Here is a 21,302-nt window from a genome sequence, read left to right as displayed (position 1 = left end):
TGTAGATAAAGGTTTAGTGTATTTTTCCAGCTTTCATAATTCTGATACCCCTAAATAAAATCCAGTCCAGTAATTCATATTTGTGTAAAAAACCGTTGTAGCTACTGAGTACTTCTGCTTAGAGGTAAACATGAAGACAGGCCAACGACAAAGATGTTTAACGATGACACCAAAGCTGAACTACATGCTAAACACTAAAAACAATCACATAGTGGTGGCAGCATCATGGTGTGGGGATGCTTTTCTTCAGCTGAGACAACAAAGATAAGCAAACGGTCAGAGCTGGAATGGAGTGGCCCAGTCAAACTCCACACCTTGAAAATCGATGTCCCTGCGCACTTCACATAAAATCTGATTGAGGTTTGTAGTTGTGATATGACAAAAAAAAAAAAAAAAGTTCAAGGGCCACAGAGGCTTTGCAAGGCGTTGTAGTCAACCAGTGAAATTTGACTGGAAGTGAAGAATGGCGTCCATGTAAAACATGAAATAAACACGCCCAGTCTCAGTTTGGTTTTGAAATGTCTCTTCTGCTTATTTATTTGAGTGTGTGATAGTCAAGCAAAAACCAACGTAACTGTTTAGAGAAACATGGGTGCGGGGGGCCACGTTGTGAGTGGTGCCAACGCTCAGCAGAAAAGTTCAGAAACTCCAGTGACAGTTTATCATCTCAAACTTCTAAGAAAAGGCAGCCGACTGTCGGCAGAGTACACAGATAATAATGAGATCACCCAGATATTGGCAAATGGCCTGTGTTTGAATATAAATTGGCTCCATTATCCTGCCAATCACACCGCGGCTCTGCCGGCTCAGCTGACAAAGGCAGCAGGTGTCTGGTGTGTCACCTCTTGCTGATGCGTTGCGACCCTAGAAACAAACACGAGCGTGCGTAGCGCTGGTCGAAAGTTTGCATACACTCATCGGCATGGATGGCATTACTTTGGGACGCTTTTGCATCTTTTTTTCCCCCTCCAGGTGGAAGGTTTTTACAATGTGAAATATGGATAATTAGAATTTAAATGGAGAATTTTTGTAATTCACAAAGGTTCAAAATTATATATATATATGTATATATATGCACATCAGGTGAAATATATATACCTTCAGCAGAGAAATCACAAACTTTAACAAGCCTCTGCTATAATTCTGGACGGATCTTTGACCGCCGTTCTTGTCAGACTTGGTCGTGCTCTGTTGAATATTTTTGTTTTCCTGTAACAGACACGTTTTTTTTCTGTATGTTTATTTACAAGGGTTAAAGTTAAGGGTATTCCAGAACCTTAACGTTAGCCGTGTTTGTCCATTCGCTCCGAACCAATTGAGTCCAAATTTCAACCATCTAACTATTTAAGATGATTTCAAAGTGACTCCTTCATTTATATCCTCTGTCATTTTTGTGCAATATGCCAGTACCTACGGCAACAAAGAAAGACCCTCAGCATGCCATTGATATATAATTTTGCAATTTGAAAATCTCATCTTTATTTGTTCTTGGTTGTAACTGAGTAGGTGTTTTACTCTGGCCAACATTAAGCTTCTCGGACACCAAGCCTGTTAAAAATATTTTAAAGCAAAGTCTGTGCCAGGATATTAACTAATTCAAATGAGCTCCACAGTTTCTGATAAGAAGAGCGGTCAAATATCCAGATCAAGTTACGCCGCCAGCTTGTTCCTGGTTTTACTGCAACTTGCTCAAGAACATTTAACCAAATACAAGTGGGATGTTTATTTGAAGAAATCATCAAAAGCCTGGTATCAACATGAACGTCATGCCCGCGACGCGTGTAGGTAAACTTTTGAGCATGTTGAATTGACTAACAGAGATAAGGCTTTGATTTCAGAAGAAGACAAGAGTACAAAAATAGATGCATTCAAACATATACAGTACGTCGATTTGTAATAAATACAGTATATCAAAAGTTTAGCATTTCATCAAAAATACAAACTCAAAGGAACACTTGTGCAGAACTTGCAACGCGACAGCCTGAAAGCTAATACTGTCTGAGGAGAGAGCCCGGTGCTTCAGGACTTGATTTTCCCCCAATTCTGACTCACTTCGACTGTTTTTAACCCCCCCTCCTCCACGCCCCATCCCACCTCCCCGTCTTTTTCTTTTTGTATTTCCACTGTACACCCACCTTCCCCTTATTGGCAGGAAAATTATGTAGTACCGGGATCAATCTAATGGCAGAGTGAGACGCTGACACACAGGGTGATTTTTAAAGGCCTGCCTTTCAACTCATCTCCTGTGGGGAACTGAAAAGGTGATTGCTGCGAGTGCTTAAGAAGCACCTTGTTATGATTGCCTTTCAGCAGTGCCTCGTGTTTTTTTTTTTTCCTTCTTTTTTTCCCCCCCCCTTGTCTTTTTTGTTCTGGCATGCTAAAATGCTGCAGAATGCGGTGGAAAACAGAGGGTTCGGGGAGGTAAATCTTTCCGGAGTCCTTTTGGGATGCAGCAGATGCCTTTAACATTAGGCTGATCTTTAGAGCTCTCAGATAGTCGTGTTGCACAGAAATGGAGCTCTGCTCTGTGTGTGTGTGGAGGGTGTCTTAAGGATATTAAATAGTAAAGGATGGGGATTAATAATGGAACCTGACAGCTCATCTCCGGCTTCTATCTGCCTGACCGTCCCCACAATCTTCTCTTCCATTCCCTCCCTACCTCGTTTTTTTTTTTTTCTTTTTCCTTTTTCTTTTTTCCCCCTCTCAGTTTCTAATCTGGCGCGGTTCTCTCTGGCTCTGACCCTCCTTTGTGCTTCTTCCCTCCAGCTCTTTTGTCTCCCTTCTTCGTCTCTCTCAAGGACCTCGATCTTTCAGGGTCATGTCAGGCGAGTAGAAGAGCACGTTGGTGTCGTCGTCGTCGTCATCGCTCGGGTCGATAAGGTCTGCCTGTGTGTAGCGCACCGCCCCGGGGTAGTACTCTCCGATTCGCGTTCGGTCGCAGAGCCGTGACTGCAGAGCCAGCTGAAAAAGCAGACACACGCACACATGCGTACACACATACACACATACAGAGAGATTTGAATTAGTTTTCCCTATTTGCCCTGGTTTAGATGGCTAACTTCAAAAAAAGCCTCTTTTCCTGTTTCCATTCTGAACATTTTCCAACAACGCCTTGCATAGGTTTTGATGCCGCTTCCACTTTCCCCCCATTTTTTCATTTCACAACCGCTGCCCTTGATGTATTTTAGAGGGTTTTTTTTCTGAGATAGATCAACACAAAGTAGTGGAAAACTGTGAAGTGGAAGGATATTGTTACACAGCTTTCTAAACGTGTAACAATACGTTACACGTTTAGAAACGTGTAACGTTTCTAAACGTTACACGTTTAGAAGCAGATGCCTTTAACATTAGGCTGATCTTTAGAGCTCTCAGATAGTCGTGTTGCACGACTATCTGAGAGTCATGCTGCAGCAACATGCTGCATGCTGCAGCATGCAGCATGTTGCATGCTGCAACATGCAGCAACACGGCAGCATGTTGCTGCCGTGTTGCTGCACGGCAGTGGCAGCATGTTGCTGCCACTGACGTGCTCTCGATATCTTTGGCAAAAAGTGTTACAGAACCGACTGTTTCTAAATACAAATGTGGGGTTGAACAATTTTTCACTTTTTGAATGAAAAATTGCAGTAAATGTCGCAAAAGAAAGACTCTAAAATAACCTGTAATACTTTTTTTTAAATCCTGTCATCAGGTTTGAAACTTTGTAGGTTTTCACAATCAGAAATCAGCTTTATTTATAGCAACATTGTGTGCCCAAAAAAAGGACTTCAATTTGAAGAGCTCAAAGCGTACAGATGTTAAGTGTATTTAAATAAATAAAATACAGAATTTTTTGCAGCATTTTTCACAAAAATCAACCCTAAAAGAAAAATGTATCCATTCTCTTAATTGCAAAAAAAAAAAAGAAAGTTGCCTCTGTTTTAAATTCTAAAAACATAAATAAAACGATGGTTCTTTAAACATAAAAACAAATTTTCTTTAGTAGTATAATTTTATTTTTTTCAAAATTATGTAACATGAATAAGTCTAATGTTTTATCTGGTTTTATTTTGCAGACCTCTGATCTAAACTTCGACAGAGCAGCTGTGTTTACACTAAGACTAAATTAGGGACTCTAATAATTAGGTGACTAGGCGGCTTTTGTTGAACTAGATTTCATTTGGGGAAATCCGATGAAAGTTAAAGTGATACTTCTTAGACATTTACTGTAAAATCCCTCATGAAAACTACCTATTGCTTTCCTCGTACTTTAAAATTATGCAACAACAATTCTGGTAAAGAACAAAAGCTATTTCCCTAAAAAAAAAAAACAACCCTCACTCATTCCCATCGCATTACTTTGCACATGATAGTTTTTTTCTTGCCACGCTATCGTTAGCGCGTTCAACTTTGCTAAGTGTTTTTCACATGAAATGATACCGATAACTTCTCTACAATACTATTCATGTGAAGTGAAATGTTTGAAGCTGAAGTTAAATGAACTTACAATAAACACACAGACTTCAAACTCTTTCACGGGTTTATTATTGGTTTTGTGAGTGCCGTTTTGCTGCACCTCCCCTCAACCTTCCTCTTTGTTGCCTAGATATGGGTTATTGCTCCTTTAATTGACCAAAGTCAGAAATGCAACAAAGGAGGAGCTCCATCAGCAACTTTCCCCCCCCCCACACAGTAAAGGAAATCGGATCTACCACACTATGTTGAAGCTGTCAAAAAAAAGAAAAAAAAGTGAGAAGTCAGCTTTAGGAACTGGTCTGGCTATAACGCTCTCTCTCTCTCTCTTTGTCTCTCTCCTGTATGGTTTTAATTTCACATTATTCAAACCGAGATCATCTGCAGCAGCTAAGATACTAACATCTCATAAAGTTCCCATAAGCCCTGCATTAAAAAAAACAAACAAAAAACAACCTAGCTACCTCTTTTGGGAATGTTTTGTGACGTAACAGATTAGTAATTTAAGGATCTCAAATGTAAAACTGAACATTACTCAAATTTCGTCCAATATGACTGAAGATGACTGACTCTGTTCCCTTTTCTAAAGCCAGCTAACCTCGGCAGGTTTAACGTTTGGTTCTGTCTGCTCACAGTAATAGAAATATAAGATTGTATTTCGTAAACTTATGAAGTGATGGATTGTATTCTTAGATTAGACTTTTTTCCAAATTATGGAGGCTTTATATAGAAGCCCATTGGGCTTTTGCCTCTCCCTGCACTGTTATTATTATTTTTCTCTTAATATCTTTGATCTGTATTTTAATTGTGCAAAATAAACACAGTATCCATCCTACTTCAAATGGATCGCATCCCATTTTACGGAAGCGCTGTCAAAACTTTGTTCACTTACAAATCCCAATTAAAGAATGCAGTTTGCAAAGCATACATACAGGTGCATGAAGCAAACGAGCTGCCCTCTTCCCACCCCCCCGCCGTTTCTTTTTTTTTAAAGGAACAGTCGTTACAGAGGAGCAGTCAGACAAAGGAAATCTAATGTGTTTTAGTACTCTCAGAAGAGCAAGGTCTTTCAGCGATACCCGATAACAAAAAGGGTTTCTGCTGAGTAAAAGAAATTTAGTAACTCAATCCACCACTGAGGGATCATGCGGGAGAGTAGGACTGAAATTTCAAGCCTCGCAGCGATAAAAGGGCCCAGTCGTCATTCACTGGAAGATGGCGTGAAACCAGCAGCTCCGAGACTTGCATGAGTAAACCCGGGGCGCGGAGCGGCGACGAGCGTTTAGTGACTGGAACATAAAAAGGCATATGGAGGGAAAAAAATAATAATAATAAAAAAAAAAGGACAGGTGGAAATGAAATAAACCCCGTTGTTGGCTTGTCGAGCCGCAAACGTGCTGCAGCTCTGGGACTTTTTATATAGCTTCATGGACAAATGTTTTTTTTTTTTTTGTTTGTTTTTTGTCCTTCTTCCTTCTTCTTCTAGGAATAAACTTTTTATATATGTGCGTGTGGTACGCTTGCAAGCGGCTCTGAGGCAAACGGGGGGGAGGTTTTCGGCGGCTCTCCTCTGCATGCACTCTGGCATACATGCAGAGGCAGAAGTGTTGTGAGCTCATTGCAGAGCCGAAGGCGGTTCAGCTGTATGGCTAGAATGCAGATCAATATCAGGGAAAGAGTGGAAGAAAGAAGGAGAGAGAGAAAGCGAGGGAGGGAGAGAGAGAGAGAGAGAGAAATGGAGAATGGATAGGTGGGAGGGATATGCAGCACAAAGGGAGAGAAAAATAATGGGAGAGAGATAAAATGCCAGAGATGCTTTAACGGGGTATAGCGGGAACAGAGAAGACGTATGGAATGGAGAGAAAGCAGGCAAGGCGGAAGAGGAGAAGAGTAAAACGCCGCCGCCGCTCATGGGAGGGAAGAGCAGAGGACAAGAAAAGCGAGAGGTGCAGAGTAGAGAGGAACACAAAAAACACGTTGATCAAAGAAGTTAGGAGAGAAATCACTCGATCAATGCACGGCGTAATAATCTGCTTACTTGAACATATCTGATCTGCAACCAGTGCAGGTTTTCCCTCTAGTTGGACTGACATATAAACCTGGTTTCAGCTTCAGGTGATTAGAGATATTAAAGTTTCCAATTAGGAAATTTGCTGAGGTCATCTGAAGAAATATCTAAAAAAAAAAACTATTTTTAATTCTCTGAGAATCCTGAGGTTTTTTTTTTTTTTTAAACAAAATACCTACAATTAAGGGAATTTACTAGATTACAATCTCCACAACCTCTTATCTGTTCCCAGTTTTGTCCGTAATAGAAAAAGCGAACAAAGTGGATGGGTTTCCGGAATCGTCTGTAAATCCTCTTAAGGGCATTTGTGAGCAGTGAGCAAGGAATTAAGAATAATGTAGCTTAATTGATTGATGCGAAGCTACGAAACACCTGGAAAGCTTAATGAATACAACAGAGTTCCCAAATTTAAATGTGGTAAATGTGTGTGTGTGTGTGTGTGTGTGTGTGTGTGTGTGTGTGTGTGTGTGTGTGTGTGTGTGTGTGTGTGTGTGTGTGTGTGTGTTTTGGCAGTATGTGCAAAGAAAAAAAAACTTTCTGTGTATTAGTAAATGTTGGGATTCAGGACATAATCTATGTACAAAAAAAACGCTTCTGAGCCCAAACTCTTTACTTTGGGTTTGTATTCTCCTAACTCCGCTGGATCAAAGCGTACTCTTGGAAATATTGAGTTATTGCAATAACCAGAAAAGGACTGAAAGGTTTTGTAACTTGGCTACAAGAAGAAGAAGAAGGAGGGAAAAAAAAGCCCATTTTATCAGAGCTAAACATTCATTATTTGAGGGTATCCAGGGACCTGTTATTCGGTACTCATAGAGAACCGATATGACCCCCGCATTGGGAATACCGGATGATTAAATCTTGTGATGCACTGTGAGCTTGGAGAGAGCTTTAAATTGTCTCAAGCAGCTGTTCGTGGAATCATCCTCAGTCAACCTTCAACGGCGATTTTTATTTGTTTTGTTATTGTAAGGCAATCACTTGTGCTTGCTTCATCCCCTTCCTCCTCCCCCCAATGTTTAATTAGCTGGCGGAAAGGAAAAATACAAAAACCTCATTACAAATCAAAGCCAGTAGCTAGACCAACTAGGTGTTACTGCCGAGTTTAAGAACGTGTCTAAGCAAAGTCAACAAGCTCAACACAAAGCTCGATGTCAGTCGGCTTTATCCCGTTGAAAACATTTTCTTGTCCTGTTGGAAAACCCAGACTGAAACTGCAACAATCAGATGAAGAGAAATTAAAGGTCACTGGTAGGAACTGGAACACCAGCGTCACCGTCCAGTTACGCCAGTTCGGCATCGACGTGGATTGAGCAGCTGCTTTCAAACCTAGCTTTCAAGCATGGCGGTGGCAGCATCATGCTGAGGTTCTTTTTCATTGCCAGTGGTATTGTGTTTCACAAACTGACAAACTCCAAATTACTTAACATAATCAAAAAATCATCAGCTGGGGCAGGGGAGTACAGAATGTGGCTCTGCAGCGCTCTGAGGGCGACGTCGTAAAATCTTCTCATTCTTTAGCCGTCTTAATTTTCTATTAAACACAAGGATCCAGGAACTTCAACTCAAACCTGGCTCGGTACCAGGATTTTTTTGGGCCTCTTGGCCAAAAGTTTAGACGCCACTGAGTTAGATGGTTGAAACTTGGCCAGATTTAAGTGTTCTCAACAGGATAATTACCCCAAATACATATCAAGAAAAGTTTTAGCAGGCTCACATTAAGCTTCTAGAATCACTTCTACCCACTCTGCCAAGAGGAGTGGCCACATATCCAGATTTATGTCAGGATCTCCTTAAAAATTAGGAGTTACAACTTGATAAGAGGCATATGAACAAATATTAGTGGAGGCGTAAAGTATTTGAGCCTGTCTGTTTAATTTTGAGCCTGTTTGGGCAAGAGAAATCCACCAGAAGAATCATTGCAGTTAAAAGTTCACCCCGAAAAAAAGCCCCAAATAAGACAATATATAACTGATGAAAAGAATATAACCTCCAATGTGGTAAAAAAAAAAAGGATCCTTCTCATTAAGGTGTCCTCAGTCATGGAAACTTGACAGTGATGAGATTTGGATATGTTAGATAGAAATAGGGACTATGTAAAGAAGGGTGATAAGAAAAAAGAGGAACCTGAAACTGGTGGTTTGACACACAGTCAACACAGCTGATGTGTACTTTCTGTGGTAAACTGGCTTCCCTGTACCTTGACATGCAACTCCCATAAAACACAACAGGTTCAGTCAATACAGACCTCCACACCTCTGATTGGCCTATAAAGCATTTAAAAAAAGCACGCCACTTTGCTCCGACATAATGGTCACGAGAATCACAAATGCAAGACCTAACAGGCTGTCATTTTCCCTGATTTGCTATTAGAGAGCATTATTCCGGCTGCAGCTTCCAACTTGTTTCAAACTGCACTGGTCTGTACAAGACTAACACATCAACTCCTCAAGTGTCTCACCGTGTTCCCGAGCTGCGGTGAATTCGGTGCGAGTGAGTTTTGTTTGAACTTTTTTGCCTCTTTAACGACGCATATAAATACATCTGCATTAGAAACCCCAACAAAAAGAGCAGATAAAAGTTGTGCAAGAAGAAATTGTGACATGGATGACTGATCACTTCCACAGCTTCCCTGTAGCCTAAGTGACCCGGACTCTGCAAGGATTTGACATTACAGAATGAATTCCAAGAGGAAAGAGGAGGAGAGGTAATCGTTCACCAAAAGATCATTTCAGACTGGAAATCTGTTTCTTTATTTTGGGTTGGTTCACATCTCTACCACAACGGACCATATGAAAATTTCAGGAAAACATTTTTAGGAGCTGTGTCGGTCCAACTCCATGGAAACCACTCCCAGAACAACAACAAAAAAAAGGGACAACAAAGAGCACCAAGAGCCTTTCGGATTAAAGGCTGGATCATTTCATAAGCACGAGTCACATGTGTCACGTTAGCCAGCCTGAGATTGGTCCCTTGCTTTACACCTACTCCCCAACTTGTCTCTATGATGGCCTGACTGGAGATTTCAAGGTATAACGGCAAAAGGTTGGATTTTGGTTTGCTAAACCAAACAGAAATGCCTTAAAATTTAGCAGCAGACTAAGCGAACACCAGAGGATTCTTACACGACAGCACACTAGATCTCAAATGTGCATATCTTTGATATTAAAAATGTTTTGTCCAGAAGTGCGCAAAGAAATCAGCAAAGGATCGGAATCACACAATGCTTAAAATTTAAGACTTCTTCTTTAGTTAGAAACTGACACAAAAGCTGTAAGAAGCTATTTAACCCTCACGTCTTAAGAGGCAGCGTTATTTAAACCCAACACGTTTTTTATTCTGTGCGCGGTCTGGCGGGGTTGCACTGACCCTGTGTGCGCTTTTACAAGTTATTTGTGTGTGTGTGTGTGTGTGTGTGTGTGTGTGTGTGTGTGTGTGTGTGTGGTTTCAGAAATTGATAACAGCTTCGTCGCTGTCTGACAGTTACATTTTCTGAGCTCTTTCCAAGTGTCAAACTAAGACAGCAGGAGGATTAAAAAGTATTTTCTACAGTGCAGATATACGTTGGTGTACATGTAGCTTATTGTTAGATTTTGTGGTTAGAAAACAAGCCAACACTTCGTACCTACCTTGAGAACATTTATTTCAAATTTCCATAGAAGTGATACCACCTGAAGTAAATGTCAGTGGTTACCACAAAGACTACAGATCACTGCCAAGTTGGTCTGTTTCACAGTTTTAAACCAAACGGAAGTCAACCACAAATCTTTGATAATCTAATTTCTAGTTTTAACTGTTCCACGGCCTCCTGAGATGCAAAGGCAAAACAGAAGTAGGGCAAGTAGGTCTTACCCTTTCCTTACTCTTTGTCGATGCCATTAGCTCATTGCCAGGGTGTGTGGAACATTTGCAGATCAAGGATTAAATCGCGATCTGATCGAGGCAAGGAGTATTTGTCCTAACGGCCGACGAGAAACTTGAAAAACTTAGAAAATTTAGGGATTTAGGTGAGGAATTTATTGCTGCATGCTACTGTAGCTTAGTCAACCCAAAACTGTTAACAAGGCAGCAATTTATTTGTTGTGTCAGTGAATCAATCAAAATAATAAAGCAGGGACATCCCAAATCTTATATGTATTGGCTTTCTCCGCTCACTCCGATGGAACAGGAGCGAGTTGGTTCCAATATGAAAATGACAAAAGATTGCAGCCAGCAGCTCTATCAAAATGTACATATGGAGCGTGAGGTGTGTACAAAAGACACCTTCAAGTAAGGAAAGATAAAAAATAAATAAATAAATAAATAAAAATATAAAATACAGAAAAGCAGGCATTTTAAAGGGAGAGAGCACTTGAACACGATGAGGCTGGGTTCGGAGGTGCTGGGAGGAGGAAAGCACAGATTCTCCGCTTTGAGAGAGGAATGTTTTGACGCTGTCACCCCCATCAGCACCCGCTCCTCTCCCCCTACCCCTCCTCTCCCCCGCCAATCTCACACCTGATGTGTGGGGGCTGCTGGGAGCCGCATGCCAAGATGAATAACAACCGGCTGTTAGTCACGATAGCGCACGAACACACACGCCGCCTGTCTCTCCCCTCTCCCTCCCTCCCTCCCTCTCTCCGTCTCTCCCTCCCTCTCTCCGTCTCTCCCTGTCGTCTTCTTCCTCGCCTTCCCCTCTTTCTCCCTGACACACACAAACAGCGCTTTCCCCGTGATTTACGAACACATTGAGATTCAATTTCGCTGCTCTGTCTCTCTGTCTCTTTCACCCCGCTCGCCACAGCGCAACACTGACATTTGGGTTGAAGGTCACACCGCACATTCCACTCTTCCACGCTGAGCTCGTGACCTGTTATCAGCGTGGTCGCTGAAACCGAGGAGGTGGCAATATGCATGTGTTTGCGTGCGTGTGTGCATGTAAGTGTGTGTGTTTGCGCACAACTAAACCACGACCACAGAGGATTTTTTTCTTCTTTTTTTTTTTTTTTTGCTTGTTGTTCAATATCAGCGCCAGCTCGTAGCTGCAGATACAGTCAATGTTTGCAGATTGAGACAAATGTGCGGAGAACTCTATTGATTGGGGTGTTTATTGAAATGCAGCCGATGATGTTCGGGATTGAAACGCGGCAATATTATATTTCTGATAAGCTTCGCTTCATTACATTTTCCTAAAAGCTAAATTTCTCAATGTTACACAGGAAATGAGGTCCTACATTGGTAATTTCGCTCAGGAAAAGTAGATTTCGGTATTAGATGCGGCAATTATCGCAGACGAACAGCTGCCACACATGGTACCAATTATTGGCGGTGATCGTTTTCCAGCGTGAGAGCAATTAAAACGTTGGTTAAGGTAAAATTACAAGTATTAGAGCTGCTCGTATTCAGGATTCCTGAACGGGATTACAGGAGAAATGAGTGACTTATAAGCAGCTAATGCCTTTGCCACCCAGGCAGACTGCAGTTGACATCAGTAAAGACTTAGTCCTTGGTATAATGGAAATAAAATGTGATCACCTCTTTGTGTCATCAGGATTTTGTGATAGTAAGTTAAGGTTATTGACTGAAATGGGATTTTATAAGGTCCTGCTGCAGTGAAATTCTTGCAGCGAACTGGACGGTCAATCCTACATCTTAACATTATAATTATTATTTATGCTGTTCTAAATGATTATTTTAGCAGTCTATTAGTTATTCTCAATCAGTAATAAAAGAAAATATTAGTAAATTGTCATAACAGCAGTGTTAATAGGAGATGGATCTGCGTTAAAATGTTCCCATCAGATGATGTTTTTCTTCTGAAGCGTAGAAAAGCATCATCTGACAATAGCAGCTCACTTTTTGAGTCAACCTGGACAGACATTACACAAAACTCTGAAATTATGCAAAACGTAACAATAAAAAAGCAGAAGTCTCTCAACGACAATTTGTAAAAAAAATACATATACTCTGGTTTTTAGTTTACATATTCATCTTCAGTCAATTTAATAGATGAACTCTCACTTTGCATTTTTGGCACCTGAACTGTAAAGAATAAGCTAAAACACAGAAGTTGCACTACTTCGTCTCATTATTGGTCACTTTGGTTTAATGGTTGAATTTTTATATTATATCATTTAATCTGCTGACAAAGAAAGAAACCATAAATCAACCATGAGCATCCTGTTGAGGGAACCAACATCCTTTTAAAGGAACATTAATTGCCATATTAGCCACAGATAGTGCCTTGCAAAAGTACTCAAAGCACATTTCGTCTTTTGTCACTTGGCAACCACAAGCCTCAGTATATTGTATTTGAATTTGACACGACAGACCAACAATAAACAGTATAAAACTTTGAGGTGTAAAGAAATGGTTTGCAGATTTCTTGCCTACTAAAGATCTGAAAAAAAAAGGGGCATGCATTTATATCCAGCTGTCCTGTGAAGACCTCAGAAGTTTGTTGCAGGACATCAGTGAACAAACGGCAACATGAAGGCCAGGTTGGAGAATCTGTCGTCCAGGAGAACCGTTAGTCGTCGTGATCTCCACAAGTGCGGACATTATGGAAAAGAGGCAACACGAAAATGGCCACAATTCAACATTTTGGGTTGCGAGCAAAAATGATATGCACATGGAAGAATTAACACTAAATCCTGAGGGGATTTCAGCATTATGAGAAACTCCATATCCTTGACAAAGACGATGTTTGTTCCCCTCCTCTCAGGCAGGAAGCCGCGGAGCATCAGCTGCTGAAGCAAAAGACTGAGAAATGGTTTCTTCACAGCTGAATTGTAGTGGAGCACTGCAGCGTTCCACATTATTTCCTGGGTCATGTACACATTAGACATTCACATATCTGCTAGATCGGCAAAACACTTGGACCCACTGCACTTCTATTGTACGGATTGGTTGGGCGTGCTAGACTCTCCTAATATATTTCTGTCTGTCTTTGTTTTTTGTTTTTTTTATATTTCTTTACTTATTGGTTGTTTCCCAGTCCCAAAATACTCATAAAATGCTCCATTACCTTGCTTAATGCAATTTAAATGTGTAGTATTTTCCGGTTACACATTAAAATAAACGACTGAGAATCTGATGGATTGATTTAGTCGACTCCTTTACTATACGAGACCAGGACCACCAATCAAACAAAATACCTACAGTACGTGCCACCTGAGGCTTATAAATACTTATCAAAATCTCATACACACCCAGTACACAATTAACTACCTCAAATCACTGATTATCAAAATGGATATAAAAAAAACCAACAGTGCACCCATCCAATACACTCGGGACAAAACATCCAGAGATTAGTAGTACATTTTTTGGAATATGTAGTGATCAAAACTTTAAAAGGTTAGAAATAAAAGGTTAAATGACTAGCACCCCATTTACTATGGATTGTTTTGATGTTCACTCATTGGCACCAGTGTCACATTGGTCAGCCTTTCATTTCATGCCACATTTATTTTGGCAAACTCAAGTAGCAGCACCCAAAGTTGGTGCCTGATCGTCCTAAAATTTTTAAAACGCAAAAAATCTTATCATTAGCCATGCTTAGTTGATAAAACGTTTCAATTATGTTCTTTAAACCTCTCTTACTTCCCCCGAGTATTGACCACGGCACGGCACTTTTGCTTCCAGTGAGTAATAATTGTATTTATTTTCAAATAAAATTACGAGTGATACATCTCATAATCCACTTGCGTAAAATCTCTGAATTAATTGCCGTAAGATATTTCTCCCGTCGGAAAATTGCTCACATCAACATCTGTCAAACACCGTCCATTACAAGTCTCCTGGGGAGGAAACACTTCAGTAAATGTATTGATGACAGCTCTACAAGCTGGCCAATCAATATCAATAACTCAACAATTACTTTATCAGCCACCGAGATTGGTGACTTTGAAAATTTATTTCACCGCGACCAGATTCCTGTTTTCATGCGGAAGAGTCTCCGTGCGCTCTTAATGTTCAGCTTTTACATATTCCACAAGGAATTAACGGCGTCCAAAACAGTAGCCATCATTTCTTTGATACCGTCACTAATCCTTAACGCGAATTAGAAAGTTATTCACAGAGAGAATAAACAGTAACCTTGGTCAGAAATAACCCAGCAGGAATGCTTTTGTAAAATTTTCCGGTTATTAACATTAAGTGGTTAAGCGTCGCAAAGAGTCAGGCGCTGAGCAGACCACCTGATTACATAGGCCTAATTTACAGAGCCCTAAAGAGCTTATAGCTAAAACTAGTCAACACTAATAATCTCAGTATTCAACAACAGTCTCAAAATAGAGGTTTGAAGGCAACGTAAAGTGCTTTCCACTTGGGCGGTAGAGTAGAGACCGGCGATAGGAGGCTCTGCTGTTGAGTCCCTCTGCCTCTCTGGGTGTTGACGAGACACCGGGCAGACACCGAACTCTGGGTTTCTCACAATGTGTTCATCAACGTACGAAAGAAAGGAGGGAAAAAAATAAATAAATAACAAGCCAGAAAGGAGCACTGTGGGAAGGAACGTGTGAAAGAATGAATGAAAATCATGCAGTGAAGCACTTTGTAGAACCCAGGTACTGCTAAAAGGCGCCGTGCGCCATTTCCTTCTCCTGACAATAGAAGCCTGCCTGGTAGACGCTTGTGGCATATCGCAGGGACATATGCTACAGGAATTCAAGCATGTACGAGCAAAAACAAGAAACAATTAAGCCTTTCAGTCTCGTGGTCTGTCATCTACAGCGTGCGTTCACGTGCTGCAGCCACCGGAGACCCTAAAAGAAAAAGACAAGGGTACGGTGCAAAGCAAACCCCACTTAGAGGTTTACATTTTTATTTTTACACATGCTAGTACGCGGCCGACGTAACTACTCTGACGGAACGTCAGTCAAACTGTTCAACAGAAACGGAAAGAATCGACAATAGCAACTCCATCAGAGACATTACTCCTCTCAGCCACTTTAGCGATTCCTTCCAATTAAGCTAAGACCACCATTCAGTCCCACTAATGGCTGAAGTGTCTTGACAACGGCTGGATTTACCGCTGTCAAACTTGGTGCAGAATTCTCATAACTAATGACCCCTGACCTTTGATCTACAGTCACATGTGTTAGGTTTTCCATTTGAAATAATTTACATATATATGTACTTCCTTATCCTTCAATTCTCTCTCGAAAATAAGACCACACCACTGACACTGCTTCTCTGATTTACACTCTGCATTAGGACAGCTTAGGTTTTCAGTACAAAGTACAGCTCTGTGTATTCTAGCCACAAGTCAACATGTGGAGACTAACAACTCAGGATGAAACCTGTATGTTACCTTTTAGCCAAAACCAGGCTAAAAACTATTTAGTAGTTTGGGGACCGAAGAATAGCGATGCTTCTATGCAAACCGAGGCAGGTAGGAAAACTGCAATTTACCGCAACTTGAGCTAAGTGACCGATCAGAGACACAAGCAACGGAAGCAATTAGGGAGATAAATACATTGCAATCGGTAATTAATAGGTGTGAAATGACCTGCAGTACTGAGTTAAATCTGCACATTTAATTAAAAAGATTAGATAAGTACACATTGTCACATTCGCCTCTTTACACTTAAGTCAAATTAAGTTTTTGGATTAAGTTACACTCGCATGCTTGCGGAAGCCAGCATTAAAAATAATCAGTAACTCAACACTGCACCAGAAAGGAACAAAAACAAAAGATTTCCATCGAACCTGGACTCGGACCACCTACCCATGCACACTGGGTCTCCTCCAAATGTGTCAAATATCCTCCCCCTCCCCCGCCCCACCCTCTTGTTTGAGAGACCTTGTGTTAGACACCGAACTCCACATTTCTCACAATGACGCTCATTGATGTGATGCATGTTTGTATGTGAGAGTAGGTAAAGAGTGGGAGAAAGAGAAAAGTGCCGCACGAACAGAATAACAAGTGCGAATGAGCGTGTGAATGAATGAACGAGTGGCGCCATGTGAAGCACCGTTTAGAATCTCGCCAAGGTTAAAAAGGCGACAAGTGCAATTTGGCGTTGTTGTCTCTGCAAAGGCAAAAAATGCAAAATATGCTTCAGCCGTTCAGGAATACCTGCAGAAAACAATAAATTAAGGAGCCTTGTAATCATACTGTCTGTCAGCCCGCGCGCCTGCGGAGGGAAAGCTTCTTGGAATGCTCTGAAGAAAACCTGTTCCGGCTCTTTGCAGATGCACATTCAAAATGCATCGTATAAGTGACCCTTTAACTTGTATTTTTTGTTTAAGCGAAACACAGATTGGTGCAGGAGTCGTGCTTGGTAAAGTAAAGACGACCTGTCCGATGTGTACTCCACCTGGTTGTTCAAGTGTGATTCTTTATCTCTCTACAGGTGTGTGTCTTTGCACAAGTGTTCATACCCTGTTAATGTAAGAAATTAAAAAAATAATCTTTTCCAAATATTGTGTCCATTTTTATTCAGCCAATCCTTTTCAGAATCATGTTTCACTGTAACTACGGTTGCACGTCTTTGAGGCCAACTCCAGCAGCTTGACCTTGACATTGAACTTTGTGGCCATTCTTCTTTCCAAAAATAACTCAAGTTCAGTCACATTGGATGGAAAGCATTCATGAGCATAAATCTCCACCAATTCTCAATTAGGTTTTGGTCCAGGCTTTGAATAGGCCATTTTAACACATCCATTTGCTTTGTTCTTAAAGGAGAAGTGTTGTGTAAAATTGACTTTTTTGCGATTTATATCATGTTATAATGTTATTCCCTCATCAAAAACGTACCTGGCGTGTTGCTCTGATTCTTTAATGTATTTTTGAGGAGTCCTTTAATCTCTCTCCAATGCCTCCACCACTCAGCTCCTTTAGACTAGCCAGGAGCAATTAGCAAACACCTGGTGGAACTGCACATCTGCTGAGCTCATTATGTGAGCTACTCATCAGTCCTGTTCTACGACGAATGTTTCTAAACGCTTGAAAGAGGAATGTTGATGTGATGACACGATTAAGGCGGAGTTTCAGAAAGACCATGAACTTCTTAAAGAGACAGAGCCCAAATTTCAAGGTATTAAATTGCAACGACGTCAAATTTATTTTAAGTCAACATGACTTGGTGGTATACTTCTTGTGCTAAAGTAAACCACTGTTAGCACACATTGTCACTCATATGTTTGAGTGACAAACATATGATTGTTGCTATAATCATATGTTTTCCCAGAAGAAGGTGACAATCCATTCCACTCTCAAACTTCTGCAGCATTTTCTTTTATAATGCTGTTTGTTCACTAATGTTCTCTAGCAAACCTCTGAGAACAGCTGGATCTACACTGAGATTAAAGTACACAGTGGACCCTAGTTACTAATTAGGTGGCTCCTGAGGGCAGTTGTTTGCACTGGATCTGATTTAGGGGTATGAGAGGAGTACAAATGCACAGCAGAAGTTTCTGATTTTTATATGCAAAATAACAAAATAAAAATAAAATATGACTGAAATAGTTTGAGGGTGATGTATATACAACGTGGGGTCCAACATTTAGTCAGACCGACTTCCATTTTGAGAGCTCATCTTTGTGCACATCCTGAGTTCTGCAGCAACAAAGCGTTGTTACAAAACGAAACTACACAAGTGTGTGTGTGTGCAGTTCCTGTACCTGCAATCCAGTTGGGCTCAGCAGACTCCACCACTCCTTATCCAGGCCAAAAACAAAGGCATTGGCCAAACCATGGAGAGGTGCTGACAGGACGTGCAAAAGGGTGAGAGGGAACGAAGGTTCTTCAGGGTAGAAGGCATTATGGAGTCTGGTGGAGGAGGACAGGACAAGACACACAGGGAAGTGCTGAGTTGTAATGTTAAAAAGTTTTAAATAAAAGAAGCAACCTGCAGGAGAGCTAAAGAGGTGAGGACGAAGTAATTAAAGGAGAAGAAAGACAGCTACAGGACGAGGAAAAAAAAAAGAGCAAGAGGCTGATAGAGCAACAGAAAGCGAGGCAGAGGACAAGTGAGTGACAGAGTGAGGGACAGGGTGAGAACGAGAGGTAATGAGAGCAAGTGGCGGAGGCAGAAAAAGAAGGAGCAAGAGAGGGAAAAGGGGAGGGTGAAAGAGCGAGCGAGCTTTATATCAGCGTTTAAGAGCCCATTAGGCAGCGTGAGACGGCTGGGCTGACACATTCTTGGCTGCTGCTCCGACAGCACGCAGCACTTTACAAGGACGGGGAGATGTGTAGCGCTCGACTCGCTTCCTCTCTTTCTCACCACTTTCTCTCAGCTCCGTTTCCACCTCTCCAGACCACAGTTTCAACGATGCATCTCCTCTCATTACCACACGCTAATTTCTTGACCTATCCTCTGCAAACACTCCGTCTCCCCTGCGTGCTTGTGTTTAACCGTCGATGTGTGTTTTTTTTTTTTTTTTTCAAAGACGAGGATCGCGTATGTTTCCCCGCCTGCCCCCCACCACCCAACATTTTAGTTGTGCTTCTGTCCCTGCGAAGACGGGGTACGACAAGATGGGGGGCGGGGGGAGCATTATTGTGAGATGCTGCGGAGAACTAATAGCCGTCTCCGCGAACAATGCTGCTCAGCCATTAACCCTGGATTAACCCTGTATTAGCACTGCTTGCTGGGTTAGCCTGCCACTAATGTCTTTTATTGATCTATTAGCCGGAGAATCAAACCGTGTGCGACTCATGGCATTTCCTGCATGCGGCGTTGTTTGGAGGTTGGGTGTGCACCCGGATCTAAGTGGCCACAGCTGTTGACCTCTGGGGTCGGGGAAGTTATCCTCAGACCGCCTGCGTCCCCGCCGGGGAAGGAAGACACCAAACCAAACATTTGACAGAAAAGCAACACTGTTGTATTGTGGTTACAAGGTGTTACGTGAGACTCTGCAGTCACTCATCTCGACTGGCTGACAGCCAGAAAAGAAGATCTGTTTCCTTTTTCTGTGATAATGATTTTTTTTTTTATGTGTGTGCGTGTGTGTGTGTGTGTGTCTGTGAAATCTTTGGCAATAACACCATTGTTGTGTTTCAACTATCCTCCCCATGAATCATATCATAACCGTGTTGCCAACATTGTGACATCTCTGGAACCAGCACCACATGAGCACGAACAAACAACGAGTCCTCGCAGCTGCAATTACATCAGCAAAGCTACAAAACACAACGTGCGCACACCAAGTTTTGAGCCCACACTCCGTCCAAAACGTTTCCTGCAGCAGTATCATTCATTGCAACACAACTTCAGACTTGGCTGGAAGGCACATTTCCCACCGATGAATTGTCATTTCATTCTGTTCCCTTCTTCCGTTTTATACCAGTGCACGTTTATACCGTTGCTCTCATGTTTATTCTTCTTTCTAAACGAGTTCTTTCCGGAACTATGGACAAAAACAAAATTGATCAAATCTCACTAATTATTTAATTTGATAGTATTTTATTTTCTGAAAACTTTTGAGTCACACCCCATCGAATTTGGTTCAGATTTTCGTCTGGGCCAGTTGATTATGATGAAATGTGACAGAATAAAGCCCCAGATCAAGCCAGAATAACAGAGAAGAACCTACAGCTGGTAGATGTGATTTACCGGAGTCATAAAAACACATCTCCTTACAGTATATTACGAAGATGATACAGCTGCATTACATTAGGAAATCATGCTGCATGTCAAGAAATATCGGCTGCAATTAACCCGCATTTTCCACACTCTCCTCTGTTTTCCATCACCATGATTTCTTCACCACTTTCCAAGCCTTTGCGCCAACCTAATGTTTGTCAGGTTTCGTCACTGGGTGCAGCAAGAGTCCATCCGAACTGACCAGATCTTTATTTGCATACAACGCATTATTGTGTGCCACTTGAAATACTATAGGCTTGGCAGTATAGCATCAAAACTGTCCTTTGCAATTGTAATATTGGACAGAGTGATACAGCGATGAGCATGATGAGGATAGAGGCTTGATGTATTGTAGAGAAATGGAATCGAAAACGGACTCTTTACGTCTGTGGTTGTCAAAGCCGGTGTGAAACTGGGTACAGTTTGAGACTGCAAAATACCCAACAGCAAACGGTTTTTGCATGACTAAATCTACAAAAGTTCGAGACAAAGGGGTGAAATGACCAACACCTCTTCAATATCCATTCTTTCAATTATTCAAAGGGTAAAAACAAGAATAGAAACCCATCATCAGGACTTAAACTCAACCTATGAAAGAAAATCCAAAATATGTTTCTGGAAACAAAAGGGCACTGGACATTTGAACAACGGTTACTCCCAATATTAAATTTAAGAAATCTAGCAACATCATTGCTAACCTCCTAATACAATAGCCTCATACTATTGCATATCTGACCTTGCATGTCAGTGCTGCAAAAGTAACATAATTTGTTGTTACTCAAATGTTGCAGCAATGACCATTAATAACATTCCTTAAATTTTTACCTACTTAAATCTTTATCATAGACTGTGACTATAAAATAACAGTCTATACTGACAAAGAGTCACTCACCTTGACATTTGCCAAAATTAGCTCTGATGAACTTCAGGTCATTTATGCGTTCCTTCCCCTAAATTAAGGTAAAACTCCTGGTGCTGCCCATCACTTCATATGACATTGTTTTTTTTCCCCAAAACTACGAAACAGTTTGTTGTTATACTGCCATATTCTGAGCTACAATAATTAGCACTGCATGAGTAATGGACAAAATAAACACATTATTAAATGTGTGAATGGCTTACACTTATTCTTTTTTTTCTGTGTGGGAGTGTACAGTGTGTGCATTGTGCATGTGTGGAACTGTGTGCATGTGTGTTTCTGAGGGGTT

General features: G+C 41.2%; 1 long non-coding RNA gene across 1 annotated transcript; it reads right to left on the bottom strand.

The window, feature by feature from the left end:
* Positions 1–506: 506 nt before the first annotated feature.
* Positions 507–20,643, bottom strand: LOC148160849 (uncharacterized). The gene is made up of 2 exons (XR_015766041.1): positions 18,131–20,643; positions 507–2,961 (listed from the first exon to the last, which is right to left on the bottom strand). It is a non-coding gene; the product is annotated as an uncharacterized LOC148160849 (long non-coding RNA).
* Between the last annotated feature and the right edge of the window lie 659 nt (positions 20,644–21,302).

The sequence above is a fragment of the Poecilia mexicana genome, unplaced genomic scaffold, assembly GCF_051168715.1.
Source record: "Poecilia mexicana isolate PSO_F unplaced genomic scaffold, ASM5116871v1 scaffold_2, whole genome shotgun sequence".
NCBI classification, from domain to species: Eukaryota; Metazoa; Chordata; class Actinopteri; order Cyprinodontiformes; family Poeciliidae; genus Poecilia; species Poecilia mexicana.
This window is presented reverse-complemented; position numbering and strand designations above follow the sequence as displayed.